The sequence below is a fragment of the Tamandua tetradactyla genome, chromosome 10 (genome assembly GCF_023851605.1).
Source record: "Tamandua tetradactyla isolate mTamTet1 chromosome 10, mTamTet1.pri, whole genome shotgun sequence".
NCBI lineage: Eukaryota > Metazoa > Chordata > Mammalia > Pilosa > Myrmecophagidae > Tamandua > Tamandua tetradactyla.
The window spans coordinates 29,017,548-29,025,835 of record NC_135336.1 but is presented as its reverse complement, the minus strand read 5'-3'; positions in this window follow the sequence as shown (position 1 = coordinate 29,025,835).

The following is an 8,288-nucleotide window of genomic DNA, read 5'->3' as shown; positions in this document are numbered from 1 at the left end:
CATGGTTCCAATGGCCTTTTCTATGAGCTTCTGTGGACCCTCACTTAACTTCTTCAGGGCAAAATCTGGATTTCACCACCTAGCTTAGCATCTCCAGATGTCTGTGTCTTGGTTTCACTTCTTTGCTCTCTGTGTAAGTTCTCCAAGCATCTCCAAACACACATCTGAACTTTCTCCAAAATGTTCCACTCTTAAAAGACCCCAATAAGCTAATTAAGACCCAACTTCACTGAACAGGGTCACAACTCTATGGAAATAATCTATTCAAATGGTCACATCCCACATAATTGGATCAGGGCTAAAAGAGCATGGCTTTTCTCAGGTACATAACAATTTCAAACCAGCACATGCACTTAGACTGGTTCTTGGCTTATAGTAAGCCCTATTAAGTCATTTTTTAAAAATTTATTTTCCCCTACTTACCTGCCTTCCCCATGCCTCTGCTCACTATCACATTCATCTTCTCTCTTCTTCTCTATAATAGAAAGGTTTATAACTTTCACATTATCTTTTTCTATTCATTTTTCTTTATTTCTCTTTTAGATAATAATAATATATTGTCCTTCTAATGTGTTCATGTTTTTTTCTATTTTTCTTTCAATTTTATTCTCTTTCACTATGATGACTTGAAGATATATGCTCCAGAAAAATGTGTTTCCAATCTTAATCCGCTGCTGTGAGTGTGAATTCAGTCAATATAAGCTTCTGACAAGTTTCTTCCAAGAAGCTGTGGCCCAGCAGAATCAGGATAGGTCTTTATCCTGTTACTGAAGACCTTATAGAGAAGTGCACAGAGAGCCCTTGGCTCTATGGGAATGGATGAGGGCATGCAAAATCTATGGGGAGCAGCTGGAAACTGTATGTCAACAGAACCCAGATGACAAAGAAGATGCCACCATTTGCATCACCATGTGACAGATAAGACAAGGAACAAGGATCACCATCAGCCAACTCCAGAATACCACAATCTTCTGGGAGAAAGCTTCTCTTTGCTGATGCCTTGATTGTAGACTTCTCCTAGCCTTAAAACTGTGAGCATAAATTCCCATTGTTTAAGCCAACCCATTACATGGTATTTGTTTTAGCAGCTGGGAAACTAAAACACTCACCCTTTCCTTAATGTTCCAATTGTCTTCTTTTCCATCTCTTGTTTCACACCAAAAACCTCTCTTTCCAGGCACAAACTGAGTATAAGCCAAATTGCTACAGTGGATTCAATTTTCCTAACATCCAGGAGTAATAGTGTTTTTATGAAAATAGAAATTTTTAATTCTTTTCCAGAAAACATTCTGCATTCTATCCTAAAATAAATAAAACTGAATATGGTATTGCCATGATTTTTTTTTTTTTCATTTGTGGGGAGAAGGCTTCTGGTACATATTTCCTAAAGGCTTCTAAGAGGGAATAAAAACGATAGTAGATGGAAACTAGTAGGATGTTGTGCTCCTGTTTTTCTCCTCTGGTGAACTTGATTCAAGTTAAAGACAGAAATGAAAGGTACAGCATCATCCAAGCCTTAGTATTTATCTATAACATGAAACAAATGCTCAGCAGCCTTTGTTAAATGGATACTCTAAATGGCAAAAGTTGCTCAGGTCAAGATGCTAGGGCATTGCAAAGGGTTTGAGGAAGTTAAGGTTGGAGAGGAACAGCAAGGTCCTGAAGTCACTTTAAAGATTACTGTGTGTCTGAAACAGCGATGAGTCTGCTTGCCTTGCACTCATTAGGGTCTATTCAGCAAAGTGCTGTTTGCTGATGTGAACATCAAAGACCTAAATCAAAATGTAGGGGAAAATTTATTGAACCATTATCCAGTTTCATTAGTTTCTTTTCTTTTGTTAGAGAAATCTTCTAATGAGTTAGTTTTGTTTCTTTTCTTTCATTAGAGAAATCTTCCTTGTATTCTAAGAAATCCTACTCCTATAACTTCTATATCACCCCTTCTTCACCCCAGGCGAAGCCTTATGTCCCTGCCTTACTGAGATTCTTCTCATTCCCCACACAGGCTATGTATTTCCACTCTACCTTAGCTCTGTCTAGAACTCCACACTCCAATTTCCCCCCATGGAATGTTCCTCTGTATTTTGATATCCTGCTTAAATGTCAATTTCTCTATGAAGTTTTCCCCCACTACTTCCTGTAGATCTTACCTCACCCACTTAAGAAAGTTAGCAGCCTTTTTTTTTATTTTCATACCTCTGTTATAGTATTCATCAGAGATATTTTTGAAATTATTTGTAGTTATTCTAAGCCCATCTCCTTACCATGCATCCATACTTAGTCTCCTTTATACATATCTACAGTCCAACAATAAAACAAAACAAAGCAAGAATACTTTGTCCAAGCAAAAGTGCTTAATAAATGGTGTTGAATGAATGGATGAGGGCGTGCAAAATTTATTAATAACCTTTTTTTTTTTTTAGAAATTATGTGAAGATCTTTCAGTTTTACAAAGAAATCATTATGAAGCAGTCTCCTTTTGTGTACCTGTTGGTGAGATGATGACCCTTTCCCTGCCTCTGAAAGCTTATTTTCCTTTCTCTCTCTTTTTCCCTCCCCAACTCCAATTTTGTAAGAAATGTCCTCTAGTGAAAAGTAAAAAAAATATTTAACTTCAAACTTTCCATTTTCTGCATTAAAAAATTATCATTGTCCAACCGTTTGTCAGAAATAAAATTATTTTGACTTGACATTTCTTTGGACCTGGGTAAATGATTACTGATCCAACTCAGTCATGCTGGTTGGAAAGAGAAACCAGAAATCTCATGTCTACTCTTTGGAAACTGCTCCAGTTAGCAGTTACCCATCTAGGAGTTATGCAAATTGGTTTTTAATAAAAGTGCTCCAACAAAGAACTTTACAATTCATTTATGCATTTATTCAATTTATCATTTGTATATACTTATCTCTCTCTATCTATCTATCTATCTACCTGTCTATCTATATTCTTGCTGAGCATTGAGGAAGACATCAAAAACCAGGTGTGCTTCTGTCCTTGGTTCCATCACTCAGTTTACCCAGATAGGCTGGATTTTATGAGAACCAAACATCAGAAGCAGAATAGCTGCATTGCAGGGAGGAGAATGGTGGTGTCAAAATGCAAATAGCCACTGAGCACTCTTCCTAAGGGCATATTGTTCTATCTGTGTTTAATGAAGATTGGGATATGGGCCTGCATCTGAGTGAATGGTTTGGCTGTATATGTTTCTACTGAATGATGAGATAGGGAAAAACAGATATTTATGCTATCTTTGATTCTTCTAAATTTTCCACCAAACTGACTGCCTGTGCTTTCATATTATCATAAATAATAGAAATTAGAATAATGTAATTAAATGCCTTTAGGCATCACCTGAGCATTTCTGCACAACTGTGATGCCCTGGGGCTCAGTGATCCCAATGGAGTCCTGGCTAGCAGTTCATAGGAACACACCTAGGTCTTTATTTCTTGCCTGAAACTGCCTCTCTGCAACAATTCCTCAGCTCTGGCTACAATTATATTCACACTTTACAGTACTGCAAAAATCTCATTTGACGATCCATATCCATCTTCTTTAAAATTTGGTTCCTGCTGAGGCGAAAGAAGCCCTTCACCCATGGTGGAGAAGTCAGCACACAGGGCAGAGGATTTTGAGTTTTCTGGGCCTGATGAGGCCATCAATGACATTAACGTCTTCATACATTAGGAGTGCTGCAGCCACATTATATATTGCAGGATCACTGGAGCTGATTTGAGCAGAGGAGAAAAATGCTCTTCACATCACACACTGAGACCAACTATTTTAAGGCACTTCTCCTTCCAGACTTGCAATGCAACACAGGATTCTTTAGACATTAAGGGACAGAAACCGGGGCAAAACAAATTAAGAATTAGAGGCCCAGGTCATAAGAGTAATCAAATTTCACAGAAGTAGTAGACATTTTAGTAAATTGAAAAAACAGAGCAGACTGAAACGTATAGGAAGAACAAATCATAAAAGGAACAGGCTCAAAAATACCTATATCAAAAGGGATTGTGGAAAGGGTAAAATAAATTGGGTAGATGGAAATACTAGTGGTCAATGAGAGGGAGGAGTAAGGTGTAGGGTATATATGAGTTTTTTCTTTTTTCTTTTCATTTCCTTTTCTGGAGTGATCCACACATTCTAAAAAATGATCATGGTGATGAATATACAACTATGTGATGATATTATGAGCCACTGATTGTACACCATATATGGAATGTATGTGTGTGAAGATTTCTCAATAAAAATATTTTTTCAAGAAGGGAATTTTGGAGTAGCAGTGTCTTGAGACCCTCAACTGTGCATTCTCTCAAACAGATATTGAAGTTAGTGAATATTTTCTAACTCTTTCTAACTAACTTTCACATCCTTCAGGAATGACTTTACAGACTCAAGGTTATCTGCTTCTCTCCTTATGCCCCTCTCGGTGCCTTCCCTGTACAATAATCCAGAGACTGAGATGAATGCTCTCTGTGACTTTCCTTGGCCAGGAGAGCAGCAACTGCAGAATAATGACTGCTTTTGGCAGAGGCCCAAGGTGGAAAATTTATTTACTGCCTTGTGAATGTCTAGTGAGAGGGGCTGCTGCCTCTCCATATCTGTTATAAAGGGCTCATGTGGCTACAGCCAAAACGTATGAAAGCCTTCTGATTTGGTTCCCTAGACAAAAATTCTAAAACTCGTAGTGTACAGTCACAATAGATGACCACTCTGGAGATGGTGCTAGTTGGGAGAAAGGCAAGGTGAAAAACAGATTCTTGTTTTACAAGGTGCTTATGGCTGGACCTTTAACCAACAGCTGAGCTAAGAAAAAAATCCATATTTACTGAAGTGATATTTTAAAGTAAAATAAATAACCTTTGAATAACTTTCTTTTTAGCTTTGATGGATTAACACTGCAAAATAATATTTGTTTAGTAGTTTTCAAAATGCTTTCACTTTCAACCCCAATTTTAAAGCTAAAGAGATTTTGTGATTCATGAAGAGCTTTTAACATTAAGGATCATCGCTTTTTCTAAATTTAAATTCAAATTACCTAGGGTAGTCAATTAATCAATCTTTAAACAATATTAAGATAGTTAAGGCATGTCACTCTCTTGTCTCTGATGGAAGACGATTCAGACTCCAGCCAAACTGACGAATCATGAAAAGAGGTAATTTAATATATTCTACCACTGTTATACACTTGACCTTTAAAAAAAAATTTGTATCTTTTTACAACAAAGCAGAGGCATATGCCTATGTTGAAATGACTGTTACCATCTTCCTCTTCCTTCTGGCTGTCACATGGCTAATTGTCCTAAACAGCTGGATGAGGCAATCACATCTTTAATGGCTCAGCTTAAATATGGTCAGGCAGAATGAGTATAACTATATTCTTTGTCCACACAAAGCAAAATTTCTTCCAGGAAATATGCTTTTAATAAATGTTGCAGCCCTTAAGTCTTTTTCTTTTTCAAACCAGTGACTGCGCTTTTTATGATGTCCCAATATGGCCTTTCTAGAGAAAAAATATTCTTCTAGTTAAGACACTGTGCTTTCTAGTTAGTGATCAGAACTAGGAATGTGATGTCCATTATAATAATACTTATCTATCTAGAATTTTGTAATCCCGAAGCTCAGCTAGTCTTTTGCTCATCTCCCTATAACATGCTAATAGACGTTCATGAGGTAGCAACTTTGAAATTCTGAAAAAGGGCAAATTAGTGAAGAAATTGTAATAGCCATCGATTGGTTGAGAAGAATATTCTTTTAATGAGTACATCTCATCTCCTGACATTCTTAATAAAAACTGCTTAGTATACAAGACTTAATAAATAAGGTGCTTGTTTTCTACAGTGGGGGGAGACGATGTGTTTTCTCTGAGAATAAGGCAGCTTAGACATTAAATCAAAACTTATGGAAGCACAGGCTATTATTGTAGATGCTAAAACTGCATTTGTTAATTATATTCATATAAATGTTCAATCCCCTTTTAGAGTCTTCCTAAATTACCTGCTTAATATTGTCCAGCATCAGTGATTTTCATAGGTTAATTATTCCCCATATAAAAGAGCATGATCTTTGTCCAGTCAGAATTTGTTACCTTGTCATTTGATTAACTTTCCTCTTCTGGTTCAGAGAAACAGGATAAGGTCAGGATTCACTGGCCACATAACAACAATACCCCACTCTCACAGGGCACCTCCTACATTAGCTCTGCATAGCCACAAACACGAGATGGCTCTCTTGTTGCAGAGAGATAAAGGAAGGGCAGAAAGGTCACCAGTTTCACTCTGACTTCGGGTTTCCCCACTCTGTCAATAAAGAACAGTCTGACCTCAGTGCTGCCTGCTTTATAATGTGCGAGGCAACCCAGGAAGAGTTTGTTTGATTTGGATGAAGAAGCAGAGGGAAGGTCAGGGGAGGGATAATGGCAGGCTTAATGTTCGAATGAGAACAAGCATCTTTGGGCTGGCAGATCCCCAAGGAAAGATGTCCTCTGCTGCTTCCTTTTCCCCAACTCTGCACTGACATCTGCAAGTGGAGGAACTCTTTTAAATTGAATACTGTATTTGTAAAAATGGTCGACCACTTCACAAAAGAGATCTATTTTTTTTACTAACTTCCAAAGCCTGCCTCTGTAATCCATCTCCAGAGCCAAAGAACATCAGTTTAATCTAATTTATCTTCTATTTTCTCTTTGGTCTTAAAATCTTTTTATTTTTAATTGTCATTGTGGTAACATGTAAGCACCACAACATTTCCCATGTTAAATACTTTCAAGGAAGAGATTTCAGTAGTATTAATTACATTCTTTAATGTTCTTTCATCCCTGTCATTTGTAAGTTCTTCGAAGTTAATGGTGAATTATTGACCTTTGACACTTAGTAGGCACTTAATAATTTTCTGTGGAAATAAATTGCAAGGTCAAGCCTCTGTAACTCAGCACTCAAGACAAACATATACAACCACATTTTTTAACATCTTCACTTGTTTGACTCATAGATGTAGTCAACTTAATATGTCCAAAATGCAACTCTTGATTCTATTTTCAAACCACTCCCTGCTCCAAATACTCATTGCAGAAGTAAATATCATCAACCTTGGAGATATCTATCAGTTACTTCTTCCCTTTCACTCATCTGCCCCATCCATTAAATAAATGACTTTGTTTTGTTTTTTTTATATGCTGTGTGGTGGGGTCACATTTCCTTATTTTTCCATGTTATTGCAGCACAGCCTGCTGTTGCAGCACTGTTTGCTGAATTTTTTTGTTTGTTTGCTTGTTTTGCTTGCTTGTTTGTTTTTTTTTTTGGGGGGGGGGTGGAGAGTTCATGGGCCAGGAATCGAACTGGGGTCTCCTGCATGGCAGGCAAGAACTCTATCACTGAAGTATCCCCAACTTTGTTTGCTTTTAACTCAAAAATATTTTGTCTGCCCACATCTGCCAATACCCAATGCTGCCTGTATTGTCGGACATGTAGACCACCAGAATGGTCCCCTGGCTTCCAATCTTCACCCACCTCCTATATAGTCTCCACACAGGAAGCAGAAATGTCTTCTTAAAATGTAAATTGGACCCAGCCACCATCCCGCTATCCTTCCCTTTTACAATGGATTCCCACTGCAATTATAAAACACCAACTCTGTTTCATGACCTCAAGGCACTGCATGATCTTTATCTCTTCCACTTTATCTTGAGTCATTCACTCACCTGCACCTTTACCACTTCCACCATATCAACTTGAAAGATCCCTGTCCTCCTAGAGCTTATATTCTTAAGTAAGAAAGAGAGAAAAAAGGTAGAGACAAATAATTGTAATATTTACAACTGGTGCTAAAATGCTATAAAGAAGATGAATAAGGGACTCAGACAAAGAATCAGCTGATGGCCACCTCATCCTTTAGGTCTCAGTTTAAAAGTTACGTCCTCAAAGATGACAGCCTTGAAAATCGAATCATTCAGGGACTGTTACCATTGCCTTAGCACACCGTGGAATCTTGATACTGGTTATTGCTGGATGGATGAACCTTACCTTCTCCCTTGCTTTCTAATTTTATCTCCCAAGTAGATCCATTTTTAAGCTTCATTTCAGATACCACAAATGTCAGTCTCTTTGCAATTTTTTATTAAAGAAAGCATATACCAAGATGCTATTCCACAAAAGCAATATAAAAATATGATATATGAAGAGTTTATGTAGAGTATCCCTGATGCACACTAGTCTCCCAAATCTTAAAGTGTCATTGTATCTTTTAAAAGTGTGAGATTGTATATGTTTATGTGTCTGTGTGTACTGT